Genomic DNA, 10030 nt, shown 5'->3' on the forward strand with positions numbered 1-10030 from the left:
TCATGTCTTCTCTTTCCTTCTGTAAATCTGCAAGTGTTGTCTATTCTTTAGGCCTATTCCTGTGTCCAGTGCAGTAAGTGTCAAAAATCTCATTTACTTCAATAGTGCAAGTAAAGTGTATATTGTGTGTGTTTGCAGTTTGCTTTTAAGTACTAATTTAAGTGTATATTATGTTCATTCCTTTCTTCATAGTATCCATGTCAGCTACTGACTGTAGAGAAAATCTGTCCTTCAAGAGCACATGAAATGAGAGCAGGAGATAGAGAAACAAACAGTTGGGACTAGCCAAGAAATATTTCTCAGTGGCAGGAAATTGAGGAGAAAACGTTTGTCCCAGTCAAACCATTGGATTAGCTGAGGGTTTGTTCCACAACAATCTGTTGGGTATTCACATTGTGTTATTCCTACATTCTCTCCTGGTGATGAAATACAGGTTCCTGTTCACACACCCATTCCCAGCATATCCCCTTTGAACACAGACAGCAGCTGCCTATCATGAAATGCTAATCAACATCAATGGCATTGTTTGATGTAATGGTATCAAAGTGTAGCCAAAATTAATCAAGATGGATCTTAGACTACACGTGCCCATTTTTTAATGCTGTCCATTTCTGATTTGGTAGCAAGATGGAGGCCAGATATTGTGAGGCTGTACTGGAGTCTCTTTCCTTTCTCCAAAAGTATTTTCCTTGTTTTCTTTTTCCTATTCTCTCAGATATCACATGGGCAGGACTGTGTATCAAGGTGGATCCTTCAGTTCCTTTTTGTAGAGTGGGCCTATTTCTTTTTTTTAATCCAAAGGGTAAAACTCAGGGGTTCTCAAACTGGGGGTTGGGACCCCTCAGGGGGTCATGAGGTTATTACATGGGGGGTCACGAGCTGTCACCCTCCACCCCAAACCCACTTTGCATCAAACATTTATAATGGTGTTAGATATATAAAAAAGTGTTTTTATTTATAAGGGGGGTCACACTCAGAGGCTTGCTATTTGAAAGGGGTCACCAGTACAAAAGTTTGAGAACCACTGATATAACTGATTATTTGGTCAGGGAAAGGTTTCACATTATCTACCTTTGCCTGTTTATTGACCTGAAAAAGGTTTTTGGGAACAAGCCAGTGTAAGGCTATGAAGGAGAATGAGGATGTGTACTTCAGCCTCACTGTAGGAATGAGTCAAGTGGGTATGTATTGTGACACAAAAGGGTCCACATGGCTAGCAACAAGTAATCAAGAGTCAGAGGTGGGAGGACATGGAGAAATGGAGAGAGGAAAAAGGGAGCCAGAAAAAAGCCGAACAGGAGGGAAGAGCCCGAGTGGACATTATGGAGATGAATGGAGGAACTCAGGAAAGGTGTAGGGAGCAAGAAGGGGGAGCTTGGGAGGAGGTTATGCAGCAGGCTGGGGGAACCTGAGGGCAGATCATGGAACTGGATAGAAGACTCCAGGAGGAAATCACAGAGCAGGCTATGGGAGCCCAAGGGAAGATCATGGAACTGGATGGAAGAGCCTGAGAGGAAGTCACAGAGCAAGCTGGGGGAACCCGAGGGAAGATCATGGAGTTGAGTGGAAGAGCCCAGGCAGAGGTCATGGAGCAGGCTGGGGGAGCCCAAGAGAAGATCATGGAGCTGGATGGAAGAGCCCAAGAAGTGGTCACAGAGCAGACTGTGGGAGCCCAAGGGAAGATCATAAGAGTTGGACGAAAGAGCCTGGGTAGAGGTCATGGAGTGGGCTGGAAAAGACAAAGGGGAAGATGATGGAGCTGGCTGTAGGAGTCCAGGTGGAAGTTACAGAGCTGGATGGAGGAGCCCAGACAGGTCACGGAGCAGGCTCGGGAAGGCCAGGAAGTGGGCATGAAGCTGGTGAAGGACCTGTTGGCAGTGGTTGCCACTTCTGCTCTTCCCCAATATGATAAGACAATTGGAGTTTGTGACCCTGCAGTTTATGATGGGGGGTAATGTACACCTGGTCGGGGAATTGCAGAGCCAACACACAGTGGAAGAGTTCCAACAGGAAGTGTTTGCTAAGTTCCCCATACCAGCATTCCGTGTGACTAGCACAGTGGCCTGTAATCAAGCGACCGGCCGCAGGGCTGAGAGAGGCCTCTCACTCCATGAATTTGGCTGCTCCAGGCATCAGGACAGAATCTACTAACAGCTTATCTTCTTCCTGTGCAGAGCCTCCTCCTTGATATGCTGGGTTGGGCTAGATCTTGCTGGAGATGCTACAGCAGCTGAAGTGATGTATCTACTATAACCTAGTGGCCCTGGTTGGGGTGATTGTGCAAGCAGACCCAGACCCAGAGCTGGATCTAGAGCAGGAGGTGAAGGCACTGCGGTGGCTGAAGTGCCTGCTGGATGGAGTCTTCTGTTGTGATTTGTTGCCAGGCCATGAGGGGACAGAGCAAGAGATGCAGGTTCAGGTGGCTGTCTACTAGTCAGGCTGGCCTCAGCGGGCCCTAGAGGTTAAGAGAGCAGCCTGCCAGGCATTACGAGCGGCCCTGAAGTTCTGAACAGGCAACATGCGAGGATGCATCAGTGTTACAGTGGGTAGGTCTAAGCATAGAGCACATATGGGTCACAAGAGCTATATATGGGAGTTGGGTGAAGAAGAGAAGAGTTGGGTACAGGAGGCCTGGGAACAGAACGGAGATGGAAGAAATGAAATATGGCATTCTGGATCTGGGGGAGTGGGACATAGTTAGACATATACAGGAGTTGGAATTGGGGAAAATAGGAAGACATGGAAGCAGAGTATGGGCAGGTGGGGAAGAGTACACGGGAACTGGACCATGTTGCTGCACTTGGACAAAGCAGGCTCCGCAGGAGATGGAGCATGAATGCTTGTGACAGCCTCACTCCATGCTCCCTTCATCCAAGAGCTGGGTAGGGGGAATGGGAAACACTCATTGCATTTGGAATTGGGCTCAAAATGAAATGGAAGCCAGGCAAAGGTTGTTTTGAATATTTTGAGTGGAAACTTCAAAGCATTAATTTCATGTTAATGGAGCTCCCTGCTTCAGTGTACCCTTCCCTCCAAATAAACTATCCTGTCAGTTTGATCACAAAGCATGCAATGGCTTCACTGCATTATATTTTGCATATTTTAGTCTACTGAGAGGATAAATATATGTTATTCATAATTAGAGTACTTCAGGATGGCTTCTATATCTAATGTCATGTCTTTTGTGGGTAAAATGTAACTGCCTGAAATCTGCAATTAGCTCCTTTGTTTAGTTGCAAAGCACAGTTTATCAGCTGATATTTCACTTTACCATCTTCTGTAGCTTGGCTCATATTTTCACACCTTTCAGAAAAAGCATAGAAAAGACCCAGCAAATTCAGACAGTTCATCCTGTTATTTGCAGCTTTGAGGCTTATGACCCAGTTGTGGTTTGCCTATGGCAGGAGCTTATCTCTGTTCTAAATAGGCTCCTGTTTAGCTCTTTTAAAACAGTGAAAACTTAATATATATCAATAGGTGTGTCTAATGTGAAATTCAATTTCATGGCAATGCATTGAACAGTACTATGTTTGCTTAACAAGCAGAAAGGCCATGCTATTTGCATGCGTGTAATTTGTGAAGTCATGTGTGACTGACTGCTACAAGAAAATATTAAACAGAGAAGGAATTCAAATCCAAAACATGCACATTGTCAAATTGAAATGTATGCTCATGTGACAACTTTAGCTTACACCACCTAACTCGAACATACCCATCTCCTTCCCATTGGTAAAACTACTTAGGATGTTTATTCATGTTTTCATACAATTTTGAACCACATGTTTCATTACAGTTGAATGCATATAGCTGTTTTCATTGTGTATCAGACAAATGGTTGCTAACAAGTGCTATATTGATTTGAATATGAAACTTATCAAGGTATGTTTCACCAATCTTTGCATACTACTTTACCAAATACCATACTCATTGCTGAAGTATGTGTTCACTGTAGTCTGGCTTTGGACTTTTATGACAGGTTTCTGAGTAGCAGCCATGTTAGTTTGTATCCACAAAAAGAAAAGGAGGACTTGTGGCACCTTAGAGACTAACAAATTTATTAGAGCATAAGCTTTTGTGAGCTACAGCTCACTTCATTGGATGCATAAGTGAAAAATATAGTGGGGAGATTTTATATACACAGAAAACATGAAACAATGGGTGTTACTATACAGACTGTAACAAGAGTGATCAGGAAAGGTGAGCTATTACCAGCAGGAGAGCGGGTAATACCCACGTATTGTCTCAACCTAGCAGCAACACTTCTCTGCCTCCTGCTCCCTTGAGCTTTCTCGGTCTGGGACCCAGCAACACCACTTCTCTGACTCCTCCTTTCCACTGCTCTGGGACCATCTGTGAAGTCAGCCCCCAGGCTCTCACGCACAGCTTCCCCATCTGCACAGCCCTGAAAATCACAGGATTGGAGGAATTGCTCTTATCATCATTACAGCTTCTGCATGTGCCAAAATCCTGCAGGAGGATTACAGCTTCTCCTGCACGAGCCAAAATCCTTGCAATCAATTCATGAGAGTGTAGCAGGGGGAGCTGCCATCCAATCCCCCGCATCACTGTGTTATGCACCCCCTCAGGCTTCCTCTGGCTCTCACATCCCCTTGAAACTCTAAATCTGCCTCTTGCTCCACCCACAGCCCTGTTCCATCTCACTCACCCCATTCACAGTGGCCGTACTAGTCCTCTCGGTCCCTGTGTTCCGTCTAGCCCCTTGAACCATAGAGTCGTGGCTAGTTTGCCTGTGGACATGGCTTCCTTCCATTCAGTTAAACAGTGGGAGGTGATAGCCAGTTTTACTAAGGGCAGCCTAGCTTTTACCTGCACACTAAATGTAGGGAAAAGGTGGCCATTTTGCAGACTTCAGGCCCACTAACAGTAATAGGAAATGGTGGCCATTTTGATTATGGGAAAATTTACAAGTTTAAAAAGGGTTGAGGATTGATCCTGGTGATAGTCTAAACAAAAAGAGCTGTCAGCTAGGCATGCCATGGTTTCCCTTGCTGCACACTGACACAACAGATATTCTAGGCTTCTAAGTGGCAATCCTGAAATCTTATTATATAGATACTAATGTTACAAGGTCACTAAGGTTAGATTGTAACCAGTCTAAAAATTGCTACACTATCCAGTAGATAGAAAGAGTGGAATAAGATGAGGTGGTGTTCCTCCAATTGCCAAAAAGCGATGGAGAGCACTGCTCATTCATGCCAGGGAGAGGAGCAGCCGCTGCCCCTGCTGTTAGCAAAACAGGCCCAATTTCAGTTGAGTCCTATAAGTGCTCCTTTGATTAATTGACAGCCCTAATTATTTGTATTAGTTAACTTACACGATTAACTCAAAATTAATTGTGATTAAAAAAATTGCAATTAATGTTTTAATCACATTGTTAAACAATAGAATACCAATTGAAATTAATTTTTATAGCTTTTCTACATTTTCAAATATATTGATTTCAATTACAGCACAAAATAGTGTACATTGCTCACTTTATATTTTTAATTTTTACAGTGCAAATATTTGTAACAAAAGAAACAGTATTTTTCAATTCACCTCATACATGTACTGTAGTTTAATCTCTTTATCGTGAAAGAGCAACTTCCAAATATAGATTTTTTTGGGGGGGGGGGTTACATAACTGCACTCAAAAACAAAACAATGCAAAACTTCAGAGCCTAGAAGTCCACTCAGTCCTACTTCTCGTTCAGCCAATCGCTAAAACAAGTTTGTTTACATTTATGGGAGATAATGCTGCCCACTTCCTATTTACGTCACCAGAAAGTGAGAACAGGTGTTTATGCAGGACTTTTGTAGCCAGCATTGCAAGGTATTTATGTTCCAGATATGCTAAACATTCATATGCCCCTTCATGCGTCAACCACCATTCTAGAGGACATGTTTCCATGCTGATGATGCTCGTTAAAAAAATAATCCGTTAATTAAATTTGTGACTGAACTCCTTGGGGGAGAATTGCAGGTCTCCGGCTCTATTTTACCAGCATTCTGCCTTGTATTTCATGTTCTAACAGTCTCGGCTATGACTCAGCACATGTTCATTTTCAGAACACTTTCGCTGCAGATTTGACAAAACGCAAAGAAGGTACCAATGTGAGATTTCTAAAGATACCTACAGCACTTGACCCAAGGTTTAAGAATATGAAGTGCCTTCCAAAATCTGAGTGGGAGGAGGTGTGGGGCATGCTTTCAGAAATCTTAAAAGAGCAACACTCCGATGTGGAAACTACAGAACCTGAACCACTAAAAAAGAAAAATCAACCTTCTGCTGGTGGCATCCGACTCAGATGATGAAAATGAATATGTGTCGGTCTGCACAGCTTTGGATTGTTATAGAGCAGAGCCCGTCATCAGCATGGACGCATGTCCTCTGGAATAGTGATAGAAGCATGAAGGAATATATGAATCTTTAGTGCATCTGGCATGTAAATACCTTGCAATGCCAGCTACAACAGTGCCATGAGAACACCTGTTCTCACTTTCAGGTGACATTGTGAACAAGAAGTGGGCAGCATTATCTCCTGCAAATGTAAACAACTTGTTTGTCTGAGCAATTGGCTGAACAAGAAATAGGACTGAGTGGACTTGTAAGTTTAACATTGTTTTATTTTTGATTGCAATTTTTTTTTACATAATTCTACATTTGTAAATTCAACTTTCATATGATAGAGATTGCACTACAGTGCTTGTACTAGGTGAATTGAAAAATACAATTGTTTTTTACAGTGCACATATTTGTAATAAAAATAGTGAGCACTTTATTCTTTGTATTCTGTTATAATTGAAATCAATATATTTGAAAATGTAGAAAACATCCAAAAATATTTAAATAAATGGTATTCTATTATTGTTGAAGAGTGCGATTAATCGCGTGACAGCCCTACAAATAATGTTTCTGCTAAGTGCTATACAAATACATAGGAAGAGCCATTCCCTGCTCCGAGAACTTACAGTCTAACTAGATGAGACAGACAAAGGTGGGAGGGGAAAACAGAGGCACTCAGAGATGAAGTGATTTACCCACAATCATACAAAAGGTCAGAAGCAGAATCAGGAATAGAACTTAGGTTTGAGCCCCAGTCTAGTGTACTACCCATAGACACATGCTGTCCTGGTGCTCCCCCCTCTAGTTTACCCTTTGGGAATAGTTCTTGTTTCTAATAATTAAATGTTAGTGGTGGTCCATCAGCACCAATACCCTAAATATAGAAGTATGTGTGTGTGTTTTTCCCCCCAGGGCTAGGCATTTGGGGAAGCTGTTTGTGAGAGCCTAGAGGGTGGGACTGAGTACATAAACTTGCCCTGCTACTGAGCCCTGACTTCATCTATAGCCCTAGTGCAGAGAGAGGGTCCTGGAGCAGTGAGTGCGGGGTATCAGGGAAACTAGTGCTGCTGGGTGTCAGGAAGAGAAAGCTGGGGACAAGAGGAGGCAGAGAAATGTTGCTGCTGGGTCAAGACTGTAATAGAACTGCCTTCTATTTCCTATCTTAGGGGGTGATGTGAGGGGGGGATGGATGGACAGACTCTCTCATTGTTTTTGAGTACACAAGGAGCACTGTGCTGTTATCTAGGTTGTTGATGAACAACAAAGTTTGGGCCTAACACCATAGCTGAAAACTCTTAGGGTAAAATCCTGGTCCTATTGAAATCAATGGGAAAACTCCCAGATTGCTAAGATCAACAGAGACTTTCACCAAGTTTCTGATACGGTTAAAAAAAAAAAAAAAAAAAAAACCACCAGAGCAAACAATCTACCTAGGACGTGTCTGTTTCTCATTTAAAAAAGATTTAAACTTTGATCATGTACATTTGCAAACAAAGCAGTCTACTGATGTAGTTCATGATTTAGGCACTTTTATCTGCCATTATCAGGGTATAATTTAGAACCCAATTATTTCAGGTGCTCTGCACCCTCTGAGAGTTGCTAAGTGCCTCCCCTTTTTCCTAGAAAATGGAAATTCTAGGTGCTCAGCACATCTCAGGATTAGCCCTCCAAAGTGGGCCTGAATCAGCCCCACCTTGGGTGAAATCCAGCCCTATTTAAGTAAATGGGAGGTTTGCTAGTGATTTCATTTTTAATTTTGGAGCAAATTGTGTACTTTCTATATTAAGTCTGATTCATTACAGTTTTGTTATAAACTTGTTACTTTTATTAACTTGTAGATATCTTTTTTAATATGCTGTCTCTTTTCTTTACAGCTCCTGTATTACGATTGAAGAGCTCAATTATCACTGGAAAATCAATTCCAATTTTGTCCCAGTTATGCATGTGCTTTTAATTTTGAAAATACTTATTGCTTAATATTTGTTGCAAAACAAAACCACTTTAGGTATCTGCATTCTGACATCACAAATATCCAATATTAATTAAACAGGTGACTAACCTTCAGAGCCAAAGTGTGCTATAGCAAAATATGGAAGCTGAATGGCTCAATGAACGTTGTGTTTTGAATTATAGCTACTAAGCAGCGACATTTGGAAGATTTCCAAGTACCATAGCTTTCTCCTGGCCTGTAAATTATGGAATGAGCCCAGTTTGCAACATTTATGGTTTAGATGAGTTTTTTTCACCCCAACACTATCCCTATATTTGTTGGACTTGTCTTTGCAACTGAAATGGATTGTAAGCTCCTATGATCATTTCACCTCTTTAGGATACAGTCCCCTTGTTTCAAAAAAGCTTTATTCCATTCTTGTCTGCTTGATTTTTATACACAGAAATTTCCTGAGGTGATGAAAATAGCAAAAGCATAAATGAACTGAATATTTTCTTTTTTTGGTTCAATTTTTATTGGGAATCCTCTATTAAGAGCAGCCATACTGATCAGACCAATGGTCCATCTAGCCTAGTATCCTGTCTTTCAACAAGCTGCTTCACTGGGAATTAAAAGAAGAGGGAAATTATAGAGTAATTAGGGATGCCCAGAGCATAGGGTTGCATCCCTGTCCATCTTGGCTAATCGCCATTGATGGACTTATCTATCCATCCTCTATATTATACTGGGGAAGTAGCTGGGACTTACCATTATAGCAGGATCATAGGTCCTCCAGGAGCTAAGAACAGTGGAGGCTGTCAGACTAATAACGATTAACCCTTTACTAAAATATTAATTTACTAACAATTTATAAATGGAACCTTACTCTGAAGTATGATCACTATTTGTATTCCTGTAGTCCCTAGAGGTGCTAATCAAAATGGGCATCATTGAGCCAGGCATTGAGAGATTATTATGGATTTCTGTTTTAAAACTTTAGCTTGCTTCTCATGAGCAGAAGCTACAGCTGATGAAGGACAACCTCTGTTATTGAAGATGTCAGTCTATTTAGTGGTCACTGAATACCCAATGGCACTTTTAACAAGAGACGAGATGTTAACAATGGGATCTAGGCCAAATCCTTATTCTGATAAGTGCATTTTAACTATCTACATTCCAGCAACTGAACAGGATATTCTGCACCTCTTCTTCTCAAATATCATGCATAGTCACTCTAGGGTGAGAAACAGCTGCCTAGTTTCAACCCACAGGTGGCTGTATATGGATTTAAGCATTCCATATTTTAGCCACATGATAGGGTGGGTTAAGTAATTCATATATTTTAAAAGTTGCATATTTATGCATTTGGTTGAGATCTTCAAAGACACTCAGGCTTTAGACTCACTGGTCCTATTCAAATTAATAGGAATTGAATATCTAAATCCCTTATGCATCTTTGAAAAAAAAAATCTCGTTTAACTCAAGGTAGCCTTCTCCCCCTGTAAGGCCACAAAAGGGTCCTGGCCAACAGAACTGCTTTTCGTTGGGCATGGCAAGGGCTGTATGTGAAGGGGGACACATTCTCTATAGAGCTCAGTTCTACCTGAGCTCTGAGAACAAGAAAAAAAAAGGTGAAGGTAGGTAGAGCACATCATGTGGTAACACCCCCCCCCCCCCCAAAATCAATCTCTGAGAGAGTTGCTGTCTTCCAACTCTGAACAAGGAACTAGGGAGAAAAAAAAAGAAAAAGCAGT

At 41.8% G+C, this 10030-nt stretch overlaps 1 long non-coding RNA gene across 1 annotated transcript; it reads left to right on the top strand.

The window, feature by feature from the left end:
• Positions 1-959: 959 nt before the first annotated feature.
• LOC122455683 lies at positions 960-8928 on the top strand. The gene is made up of 3 exons (XR_006274081.1): positions 960-1783; positions 1815-2546; positions 8221-8928. It is a non-coding gene; the product is annotated as an uncharacterized LOC122455683 (long non-coding RNA).
• The last annotated feature ends 1102 nt before the right edge of the window (positions 8929-10030 follow it).

This window comes from Dermochelys coriacea, chromosome 9, assembly GCF_009764565.3.
Source record: "Dermochelys coriacea isolate rDerCor1 chromosome 9, rDerCor1.pri.v4, whole genome shotgun sequence".
Lineage (NCBI taxonomy): Eukaryota > Metazoa > Chordata > Testudines > Dermochelyidae > Dermochelys > Dermochelys coriacea.